The following is a 12,443-nucleotide window of genomic DNA, read 5'->3' on the forward strand; positions in this document are numbered from 1 at the left end:
GATTGAATACTTTATTAACAGTTTGCAAAAGGTACAAAGGTACAGTTATACAATAATGCTAAAAGGTCAAAGGATAACAACATTTTAATTAATTTCTTTTGGCAAGCTAGAAGACTTGTCTAGGTCCAGTTGTAAATAGCAGACAGGTGCTCTTTTATGGACATTTTGAAGGAGGGTAGTTTTGATGTCTGGTGGTTGTAGGGCATGCCAAATTTCGGTGGCACAATAGTAGAGAGATGTCACTGTTCCTATAGTCAACAGACTTGCAACAACTGCAGTGAACACTTCTTCACAAAATGTCCTCTGGGATCAATCATTTCCCCTCTTCTCTTCTCTTCTCTTCTCTTCTCTTCTCTTCTCTTCTCTTCTCTTCTCTTCTCTTCTCTCTGAAAGGAGTTCTTTCTTTCTGCAATTCTCCCAATGTGGGAGGTGGAACATAGGTCACATGGTCCAATGTGGTCCTAAGCATTACTATTAGTATCTGGTGTGTGGGGACTGATGTGGAGGTTACCATGGGGAAATAACAGCGGATGGGGAGGTGTATGAAGTCTGTTATTATGGCTTATTTCCCACAGCTGTGCCTGACACACACACACGCACGGGCACACACGCACGCTCCCGCGCACGTTCAAAGACAAACACTTTATATCACTTGCACACGTGTGTGCATCTACACACATGCACTGCACACACTTACACACAGGTGCACTTTCACATGCAAAAGCTATACCACTTACATGCATGATCATACACACACACACACGCACAGACACACACTTACGCACACGCGCACAGATTGCCGCACACCCCCTCATCACCATTTGTGCATTACACACGCTCCGATAGCTCCACTTCCCTCTCCGCGTCAGACAGCAGAGGCAGGGAGGAAGGGGGATGTGTAGCAGATAAAGGAGAGAGGAAGTTGGGAGAGTGAAAGATGGACAGTGGTGGTGACAAAAATATATACTCAAGTAAATACATCACTCAAGTATTCAGTTGAAGTACAAAAATTGCAAAGTATATTTTCGGAAATTTCAAAAGACAGTGCTGAAGTGTTAAACGCGGCACTTCAAAATAATAATAGATAAGACGGGCTCAGATGCACAGCATTCTTCTATTTATTGAGAACACTAATGCGTTTCGGCCTTCCTCAGAGCCTGGTTAAAAGTTTATTTTTAACCTTTTAACTCTGGTCAACTAAGTATACGTAGTATGTGCTCTGACGAGGTTTGCAATAGGACAAGGAAACCATGATATTGTCTCTGTCGGCCCTCCTATGTTCAAAGCTGTTACTTTTCAGCATAGAGGATAGAGGATGCTACTTGTGTGTGACATAATGATGAGTTGATGGGTAGAATGTGCTTCACATGACCACTGTTTGGTGGCTCTGGGGGGCGTATCATTTGAAACGTTTGAAACATGTCCGCCTCCGCATGCATCCCAGAATGTGGTGACATCTCTTTGAGCGCACGCACGCACGCACGCACGCACGCACGCACGCACGCACGCACGCACAATCACACATGCATGCATAGAATACAGTGTATATACCCAGTGTTGGGAATATACAAAGATATCATCTCTGTCAGGTGTCCAAAACTGTTACTTTTCAGGAATTAAATTCCTGAAAAGGTAGGTAGCAAACGTAGCAAATCTGCAATCTCAAAGGATGTCACTTCATGCAGCGTGTCGAGCTACCCAACAGCAACGTTATACTGTATGTCTTTTATTCCCCCCTTTTGTGGTCATTGTGTATACTCTAGTGTGAGCAGCAACAAAGGAAAAGGTATTGATTATGAATATCTGAAACAGTTGAAATATTAATTTGACGCACTATCGCTCTCTCTTTCTCTTGTGACTCCTGAGTCTCGACTCAAGAAAACAACCTGTATACATTTTTGTTTTGATCCACAGCCACACACACTGTTGCTCACATGTAGGGGCCCACCTCACTGGCAGTAGTGCTGCCCTCAGCACCTTTGCTTTGCTCCACTTGAAAATAGCTGTCACAGTGTGATAGTTTGCGGGTGTTAACTTGCTAAAGATGACACGTGTGCAGAGTGACTGTATGTGGGAACTTTAGAGTGATACATGTGCAGGCTCTCTGGACAAAAGTCAAATGATCACACTTCTTCTTTCCATCACTGAGTCTCTAACGCGATTTGGCTGGACTTAAGCCCAGAACAGCCAAAAAATAGCATGAGTGATGTTAGGAAAGATACTTCGCATTTGAGACAAACTTAGTACAGGAACCATGCCATATGATGCGAGAGTGCGGTCACACCAACTCGGTACACCTGAATCTCTGCCATCCACACCTTCCTGTCAAGCATTAGGGTCTTGAGCTCTGCAGTGTTGTCAACATTAGGTGGTGCGCTTCTTGCCTTTCCTGGCTTTGCCCTGGATCAGTGCCTGTCATTAGTTCCAGCCAGGTGCCTGATGCACTGCCCAGCCAGCCTCATCCTTCCCTCCCTGACCTTGTCTGTGACCTGTGGCAGACCCCGTAGAGGACCATATTTCTGATGTCGTCTGTCCATGTGCCATTCGTAGTATTCTTTTGTAGACTCCATATCCAGGGCCCTTGATTTTGTGCTGTGAAAGTCTATGTCTAGTCCCCATACAACATTACTGACTTCACTGCAGTGCAGAGTCCTGCACGGGTCCGATTTTGACAACCTGCGACCCGCCCCGCCTGTCATTAATCAGATCCGTGGACCGACCCGTTACCCATGATTATATAAAAATCTAAACCAGATCCGCCCCGCCGGCCCCGACGCAATATACAGTATTTACATAAACGCCAGGTCGGCTGCCACTTAATTTAAATAGCCTTTTAAACAGCCCTTGTCCCTTGCTATGATGAGAACATGTGCTAACGTGCTAGTGCGTGCTGTGGTTGTGTGTTGTCTGACCGTCCTGCCAGCAGCAGGCTGCTGCTGCTGCTACTCACTGAGTCTGTGACTGACTGTGTGCGCTCCAGCCGCTCCTGTGAGTGACTTGACGTTTAGGCGGAAACAGTGCTGTATGCATGCCGTGGTGGTTCTGTCCTGCTGCTCACTGTGTGCACTCCAGTGACGTTGTTTAGACAGAAACAGTTGTCTGATTTTCACAATAAAATGTCACCCGCCCGTGTTTAGTCGCTCAGCGCCTGTCCCCGCACCAGCGGAATTTATAATAGTATATATTCTGCCCGTTTTCACCAAACAGGGGTACCCGTCGGGTACCCGCGGTGCCCCGACCCGTTGCAGGACTCTGCTCCACTGTACAGTAGCTACGTGTTAACTGTCAATACTTTTGTTTATTGTCATACCTCCAGACAAGGTCCCCCTATGGGATAACCAGCGCCATCTGGCGCTGCAACAGAGTAAAACTCATAAGCTCCCGTACGAGAAATATCATTTGTCGGTAGGGCTGTCAATCACAAACGAGGGCGCCGCCCCCGAGTGTATAAAAACCCTGCGGGCTATCATAACTTCCTCTTCCGCACCTCTGCTTACCTGCAACTAGTGTCGCGAACTCAGCCATATAAGTATAATTTTCTTTAAAGTTTAGCCTAAGCGTTGACTAGGAAAGTCGGCCACTGGCCTTTAGAGATTATTCTCCTGTACGTTTCTAATTCTATTCTTCCTAACAGTTCGGTCTTTTTCTTCACTTTCGCTTTGAGTCTTTACTTCTTCTCTGTACGTTCTGCCACGTGTCTCCCTGCCTTAGCTTAGCTTCGCTTAGCTTCGGTTAGCTCACGATGGCAGCTCGTCGACCTACAGTTAGCAGCCTGCTAGCTAGGGTACCGAAGAAGTGCGGCCTTCCCAGCTGCAAAGGCCTCATCGCCAATGAAGATACACATCCGTTCTGCATTGTCTGCATGGGGGTAGGACACGCCTTGGCCTCTCTGTCCCCTCCGGCCCCGGCCATGGGGGTGAACTGTGCTGAATGCCTCCAGTACGATGTTCCAGCCCTCGAGGCACGATGCGAGATCGCTGCCGCAGGCTACGGCCTTCACACCACGGTCTCCGCCGGAACCCTCCCAGACACCTCTCCTCGTGTGCCGGACAGCGCTGTACGCCACAGCGCTGCTTCTCGCCACGTGGTTAGGCCTCCAGCGGCCTCGCCCTCTGCTAGCTTCGGTAGCCCCGTTGCTAGCGGGTCTGCGGCCCCTGTTTCCACTGCTGTTTCTCCGACGGGCTCGACTGGTGCCGTGCCCAAGAAGAGAACATGCAAGACCGCCCATGTTGTTTCTCCGCCAGCTGCAACTTGGACCGTCCCCCCCAAGGAATTCCACCCTCTAGTCGTCGGTGACATTCCTCTCTCCTTCTCCGTCCCCCAGCTACGGGCTATGCGGCCACCTAGCCCCGTCTCCTGGCATGCTAGCGACGGAGACGAACCGGAGCTAGAGGACTACGACATGGAGGAGTTGGACACGGAGGGTGAGTACTCGGAGGAGGACGAGTCCTTTTTCCCCTCCGGACAGGGCGGAGGCGTGGCCAGGGTGGTTCCTCATGCTGAGGCTTCCATCTCCGCCGCGTCCTCCCAAGCCCCTTCTGCCTCTCTCCCCCCTTCCTTGCCGGCTGGGGCGAGAGGGGCAGCGGCGCAAGACCCAGACTCCATCCCCATGGACGAGCTCTCGGTGCTGGAACGCGCCACCATCCGTTGTGGCCTGGAGCTGCCACTCGGAGATGCGCCACTCGGACCACGGGCTAGGATTCCTCTCCTGGGCCAGGATTTGGAGTCCTCTCCCCCGCGTCGGATGGAAAAGCTACCACTAGTCCCAGGCTTTGCAGAGGCCCTGCATTCAACCTGGACTACACACAAGGACCCCCCCAAGCTCCCCTTCCTGGTCGATTACCGCGACTCAGAGAAGGCGGGAATCCCCTTGTGCCCTCCCATGGACAAGCTGATGGCCCAGTCCCTGGTAGGGAGCCTCAAGCCCAACCATGAGCGGACCGGTCCTGGAGGCCGGCCTCCCCTCAATCTGGCCGTGGGTAAGAAGCCTCCTGGGTTTGCCATAGCCTTTGATGACAAGCAGTCTTCAAGGGTGAGGAACTCTTACAGATCGTCCGCGCTGGCAGCCAGGACGATGAACGCCACCCAGCTGCTGCTTTCCTCCACCAGGCGCCTCCTCAGCGAGATGCGGGAGGTGCCTGACGTGTTGGTGGAGGAAATGGACAAGTCGCTGCGCATGCTGATGGACCTGAATGTCCACGCGATCGAGTGGCTTGGACATGGCATGGATTATTGCATCCAGGCGGAACGTGCCAGGTGGCTAGACAAGGTAAAGTGTCCTGGCAGTTCCGGAGAGGAGACCGAGAAGGTCCTGCAAGACCTCCCCGGCCACCCTACCTCCCTCATGGGCGGTGGACTGGAGCTTCTCCGCCAGGAGGTGGCGGATAAGAAGATCACTCTGGAGCTCCTGGGAGCCACTACGGACCCCCAGGTACCCAGAAAGGAAAAGAGACAGGGACGGAGCAAGGCCCCTGGTCAGGCTGACAGGGGGCGCTCTACCTCCAAACAGGGGAAACAGCACAATCCCCCTAGGACCCCCTCTTCTTCCTCCGCGGGACCCCCTCACACTGCAGTGGGGGCTCAAGCCCGCTCTCAATCCCGCCACCCTCCCAGGCACGGGATACCGGCCAGCTCCCACAAAGCCCGTGGGAAGCCGCCGCGAAAGTGACACTGGACTCTGGCGGGGTCCCCCTGAAATTTCAGGGGACCCCCCCTTGCAAGCGCAGACGTTTGGACAATACAAACAATTTTTCTCATGCCAAGAAATTAATGTTTATTCCTCCTCTGTGCTCTCCTCCAGTGCCTGTAATAAAAAGTGTGTTGATGAAACAATGCCTGTTTATTTCAAACCCACCTGCTTTACTACAGACGACCCCATTTTGCATGAATTTAACCAGTGTAGAGAAGTCCAGGCTGGAATTTCTTTCCACTCAGAAAATATCGCTTCCTCCAGTCATGCAGACAGGTTACAAGCAGAATATTTCTCTTTGCAAAATGTTCCCAGACAAGCTAATTCCTATTCACAGTGGTATAGTCTCTCTAGTGTGCAATACCCCTCTGTCTCCACCGAGCGGCACTGTTATGCCGACTCTAGTTCAGGACAGGAGTTTGGTCTTAGCGTCAGGGAAGAAGCCAACACATATCACCCAGGGTCGGCCTCGTCTTCCCGCAAGGAAGCATATAAAGGCCTTAGCACAGGTTATAAACGTAAATACAATTCCCCGAGCCGGGGATTATGTTACTTATGCGATGAACCCTGTCCCCCGGGCTCCACGTTGTGTGTCGCATGTATTAGTAACAAGCGAGGCTTCTTGGAGGTCACGTGTTCGTCCCCCACCGGATACGGAAATAAGCGTACCGGAAACGGAAACGCTCTTTCCGCCGGTGACTCCGCGCCTTCCGGCCCGGCGTCTAGCGGATACGGATACGTGCCCGGATATGGAACCTTTCCCTCCCGGCCCAGTAGTTCCGCTCAGGCGGTACAACCCCAAGGCTTCTCCGTTGCTCAGCAACACGTTAGCACAGTGTGCAGAGCAATGGAAACGTTGCAATCCGAATCACTGGGTGTTTCGGACGGTGACGCGGGGTTACAGACTACAGTTCGCGAAAAAACCCTCCCTATCCAGCAAGGTTATTTATACTCGAGCCCGCGGCTTGAAGGCCGATGCCTTGAGGGAGGAGATAAGCTCACTATTGCGCAAGGGCGCTATAGTGGAGTTATCACGCGACCAGAGCCGTTTAGGCTTCTGGAGCCGTTATTTTCTGGTTCAGAAAAAAGGAGGGGGGCTGCGTCCGATTATGGACTTACGTGCTCTGAACAAGCACTTGAAAAAGTTCAAATTCAGGATGTTGACGTCAGAGTCACTGATGAAATCAGTGAGACAGGGGGATTTCCACTGTTCAGTGGACCTGAAGGACGCTTATCAGCACATCCTCATTTATCCCCCACACAGGAAGTTCCTGCGGTTCGCCTTCGAGGGGCGCCTGTACGAGTACACGGTCCTCCCTTTCGGTCTTTCTCTGAGCCCTCGGGTTTTCGTGAAAGTGACCGAGGCAGCCATTGCTCCACTGAGGCATCAGGGAGTCAGGCTGGCGAACTACATAGACGATTGGATGATTTCCGCCGCCTCCTGCTCAGAAGCGGCGCGCCATACCAATCTGGTGTTGTCACACCTGAAGGCCTTGGGTTTCAACGTCAACTTTGGCAAAAGTATGTTGTTACCCTCCCAGCAGATTTCCTTTATAGGAATATCTCTGGACTCGGCCACCATGTCCGCTCGCCTCTCCCCGGAGAGGGTGGACAGGTTTCTGGCTTGTCTCGGCTCCTTCCGACTGAACCAGGTGGTCAGGTACAAGGAGTGCATGAAGTTGACTGGGCTGATGGCTTCAGCAGTGCAACTTCTGCGTCTGGGCAGGTTTCATATGAGACCTTTCCAGCGGTGGTCACTGGCGCTCAGGATTCCTTCCCTGCAAGGGTACAGGAAGGTGACAGTCAGCCAGGTCTGCATGGACGCTCTGGTCCCATGGAGGGACCAGGCGTTGTTGACAAGTGGGGTCTCCATGGGCGAAGTGGTGTCACGCAAGGTGATCACCACAGACGCCAGCCGCTCGGGGTGGGGCGCCACCCACGAGGGGCGCTCAGCCAGGGGTCTTTGGACCCAGGCCATGTTGGAGTACCACATCAACTATCTGGAATTAATGGCGATCTACTTGGCGCTCAAGCATTTCGAACCATTTCTCCGGGGTTGCCATGTCCTGGTCAGGACGGACAACACGGCGGCCCTGTATTATCTCAACAAACAGGGCGGCCTCTCCTCGCGGACGCTGGATCAGCTGGCGCGCGAGATGACCCTCTGGTGCTTGCCTCGGTTGAGGTCCATCAGAGCCTCCCATGTCCCGGGCCTTCAGAACGGCGGCGCCGATCTGTTGTCCAGGGGGGAGCCTCGTTACGAGGATTGGTCTCTCCACCCTGCGGTGGTGAGGCAGATTTTCTCCAGGTTCGGTCGTCCGCGAGTCGATCTCTTTGCCTCCCAGGAGAACGCGAAGTGCCCCCTTTACTTTTCAGTGAGGGGACCTTCTCCTCTGGGGATGGACGCGTTTGCTTACGAATGGCCACAAGGTCTTCTCTACGCGTTTCCACCCCTGGAACTGATTCTTCCCACTCTGGAGAGGATCAGATGTTCCAACCAGGAGGTTCTTCTGGTGACACCATCCAGGGGAGTGTGGAGGTCTCTGATCACCCCACTGCTCTCTCAACCCCCTTGGCGGCTTCCCTTGCTCAGGGATCTGCTGCGCCAGGCAGGGGACGAGATCTTCCATCCAGACCCACGGGGCCTAGACCTGTGGGTTTGGCCCGTGAGAGGGAGAACCTGCTTGCAGCAGGCTTCTCACCGATGGTTGTAGCCACTATTCAGAGTGCTAGAGCCCCCTCTACTAGGGCTGTGTATGATGGAAGGTGGAATGCCTTTTTGGACTGGTGTGAGCTACAGGAGCCACCTGTGGTGGCTCATATAGCTTCGGCCCAGAAGGTGTTAGATTTCCTGCAGGACCGCCTGGACCTTGGTCTGGCGTTCTCTACACTGAGGGGTTATTTAGCGGCTATTGATGCCTGCCACCTGGGGGTGGCAGGCAAAGGCCTTTCTAAAATCCCTGAGGTGGTCCAGTTCATGCATGGTGTGGACCATTTGAGACCTGTGACCAGAGCCTTGTTTCCTGTTTGGGATCTACAAGTGGTTCTTGAGGGCCTTTGCAAGGCACCCTTTGAACCGATTGGGAGGACCTCTTTGAAACATTTAAGTTTCAAAACAGCTCTTTTGCTTGCCTTGTCTACGGCTAAGCGTGTGAGCGACCTTCATGCGCTCTCTGTGAGCCCTGATTGTATGAGGTTTCTCAATAATGACTCCAAGGTTCTTCTTAAACCTCATTTGAGTTTTATTCCTAAGAACCGAGTGGTCCCGAAGGAACCTGTTGTTTTGACGGCTTTCCATCCTCCTCCGTTTGCATCAGAGGAGGATAGGCGTCTTCATTGTCTTTGTCCAGTTAGGGCCCTGAAGGCCTACTGTGATAGGACGGTGGACAGCAGGTCTACTTCTCAGCTTTTCGTGGTCATGAATGCCCGTCAACGGAAAGCGGTGTCCAAACCCACTCTGTCGAGATGGCTTGTGGATGCTATTAGGTTGGCTTACACCCGGTCTGGGTCTGAAGTGCCGGAAGCACTTAAGGCCCACAGTACTAGGGGTGTGTCTACCTCTTGGGCTTTGTCCAAAGGTGTCTCCATTGAGGAGATTTGTGCAGCGGCGAATTGGTCTTCGCCGTCCACCTTTGCGACCTACTATCACCTGGACGTTGCGCCTTCTGCTATGGCGCATACGGTTCTGGGTGCTGCTGCCCTTCCTACTATGTAGTGGGGCGGCTCTCTCCCCTTCCTGAGATAGCATGCTGCTGTCTCTAGGATACGTGGGGGGACCCTGAGTTTTTCCCTTATATTATGGCAATTTTATAAGGTGGACCTGTGTCTGCCCTTAGTGCATAAGGCAGGCCTCGGTCTGTCAGGGTCTTTTTCTGTCTGAACACGCCCAGGCCCTGTGGGTCTGGGTCGGATCAGTCCTGAAAGGGGTCACGTCGGTTGACGGGACCTCCTTTCCGGATGTGGTCGGTGTGCACGACAGTCTTGTCGGTTCATGACTTCTCGGGGAGTATATGAGTCCCATAGGGGGACCTTGTCTGGAGGTATGACAATAAACGTATAGGTTCCGAACGGAACCATGTTTATTTAATACCGGAGGACAAGGTCCCCCGAATAAAGCCCCTCGGTTCGCTAGTTGCGGGCGCAGAGGTGCGGCTTTAGAGGAAGTTATGATAGCCCGCAGGGTTTTTATACACTCGGGGGCGGCGCCCTCGTTTGTGATTGACAGCCCTACCGACAAATGATATTTCTCGTACGGGAGCTTATGAGTTTTACTCTGTTGCAGCGCCAGATGGCGCTGGTTATCCCATAGGGGGACCTTGTCCTCCGGTATTAAATAAACATGGTTCCGTTCGGAACCTATACGTTTTCTTGGCATTGAGCTTGAGAATTCCCTGCAATGTCATTAAATAACACAGGGCAGGGGCTTATGTTGTGTCATTTTAACTCATTCCCTGCCAGGCCCGATAGTCCCGAGATTATTCCAATGTCTTTCCCCGCCAGGCCCGATAGTCCCGAGAATTTAAAAAAAAATTTTTTTTTTTTTTTTTTTTCCAAAAATATTTTAAAAAAAAAAAAAATTTTGACCCCCAAAAATGGAGTAGGCATGATAGCAATCGCGAAATTGCATGTTTAACCCCCATAGCAACCCCATCTTTCAAGCATGGCAGCCATTTTGGCAGCCATCTTTGTTAAACATAGTGGCTGTTATCTCATGAATGCCTGAACGGATTTCCATTCGGATTTTTTTGTTTGAAAGCTGTGAGCAATGTGAACACACGTGGTGCATTATCTAGGCATGGGTGTGCATGATCCGTGCACACCCAATTACATGGAAGTCTATGGAGACGAATGGCAGGTGGGAGTACGGAGGTATGTTAAAATGGCGGTCAATGTGTTAATCTCTATTTGGATGTTTCTGTGCTATGAATTTCCCTTTTTGGAAATTAATAAAGCATTTCACCAGCAAGGGCCACACAACAAATTGATAGCGTTTAAGAGTTTTAAATTGAAGACAATGAATGAAACGAAATGAATAGAAAAGGTCGTGTGAAATTGGCATCGGACAAATGTGTGTTTTTCAATCATAGTATTGTAAAACACTTACAGGTAAATGATTACAGTCAAATGAACACATGAGTTGAACGCACCTAGAGTACAATTCATACGTACAGTATATAGGTGTAGCCACCTTGTCTCAATCTGTGTTAATAACTCACTCTCTCATTCTTTCTCTGTCTCTCTCTCTCACTATCTTTCTCTCTCTCTCTGTCTCGCTATTTGTCTTTCCTTGATTAAATCCTGCTCTACCCATGATCCTCGCTGTTCTCCTTCGACAGCACCGTTCATACCTCTGTATGCTCTTCATCAGCACACACACACACACACACACACACACACACACACACACACACACACACACACACACACACACGCACACGCACACACACAAAAAGACAAGAAGATTAATTCACTCCGGTTCATTTTTCAAGTCTGTGTGTGGCCTGCTTCTGTGTGTGTGTGTGTGTGTGTGTGTGTGTGTGTGTGTGTGTGTGTGTGTGTGTGTGTGTGTGTGTGTGTGTGTGTGTGTGTGTGTGTGTGTGTGTGTGTACGTGCACTGATTGATGACTAGCAGTGCAGCAGCATAATCGTACACTTCCAGATGTCATTTTTCACTTTCCGTCTTGATGGATGGAACTGAAGTGTCCAACCACTACCTCACACCATGTCTGGGCTCTATGGGGCAACACAGGTGCGTGCGTGCACGTGCGTGTGTGCTTTGTCAACTTGGTGAAGTTACCATGCATGCATGACTTTTATACGCGGGCTGAAGTACAGTACGCTTCAGTGTGACCTCCTCCTGCAATAACACGCATGCCTACAGATGTAACCGCACGCATGCACGCACAACATCCAACAGTCCAACAGATCCACATACACATTGTCAAGTGAGTCTTGCATGCTCACTCTTTCTCTCTCTCAATTCTCAGTTCAATTCAAAGGAGCCTTATTGGCAGGAGAAAACATACGTTTACATTGCCAAAGCAAAGGTGGAACAAAACAATACATGTACAATTGAATATTAAAAAGAAAGAGAATAAATAGAAGTGTTGTGTTACATTGCAGCTTAGAGGGAACTATAGCCTAAAAGTTGTGCATTTCTTTGTCAGAAATAGTTATCCATCCATATAGGAAAGGTTCGCTTGGTTAGCTCTCTCTCACACACACACACACACACACACACACACACACACACACACACACACACACACACACACACACACTATAGGCTCTATTCATGCCAGGGGTTGTGGTTAACTATCTCTCCGCCCACTCATTGCGCTTCATCTCCTCACAATAGCAGAGCCGTAAAGTCCAGGGCGGTGAGAGGAGCACGGAGGCACGGAGGGGGTTAACAAAAAACCATGGCAATATGGGCTGATGTTAAATTGACTGGAAAAGAAGAAGGGAAAAAGGGCGACTTTCTTTTTCATGCTAATTGCCATGCGACAAATTGTTAATTTATTCTAGACGGAGACACGGAAAAACACCCTGAATTTAGGGTGGAAGTGTGAGTTGTGACCACATCCTCATCCTCCTCACCACGGCTAATGCCACCACACCGTAACACTACTGAGGCACTAGAAGTGTAATTTCAGAAAGAAATACGAGTGGCAAAAAAATTGGTTAACACTTTAGACTCATTTCTAAAATAGCAAAAAATGTGAATAGAACATTTCTAAAATAGCGAAAATAG

Source organism: Nannobrachium achirus (genome assembly GCF_963921795.1).
Source record: "Nannobrachium achirus genome assembly, chromosome: 10".
NCBI classification, from domain to species: domain Eukaryota; kingdom Metazoa; phylum Chordata; class Actinopteri; order Myctophiformes; family Myctophidae; genus Nannobrachium; species Nannobrachium achirus.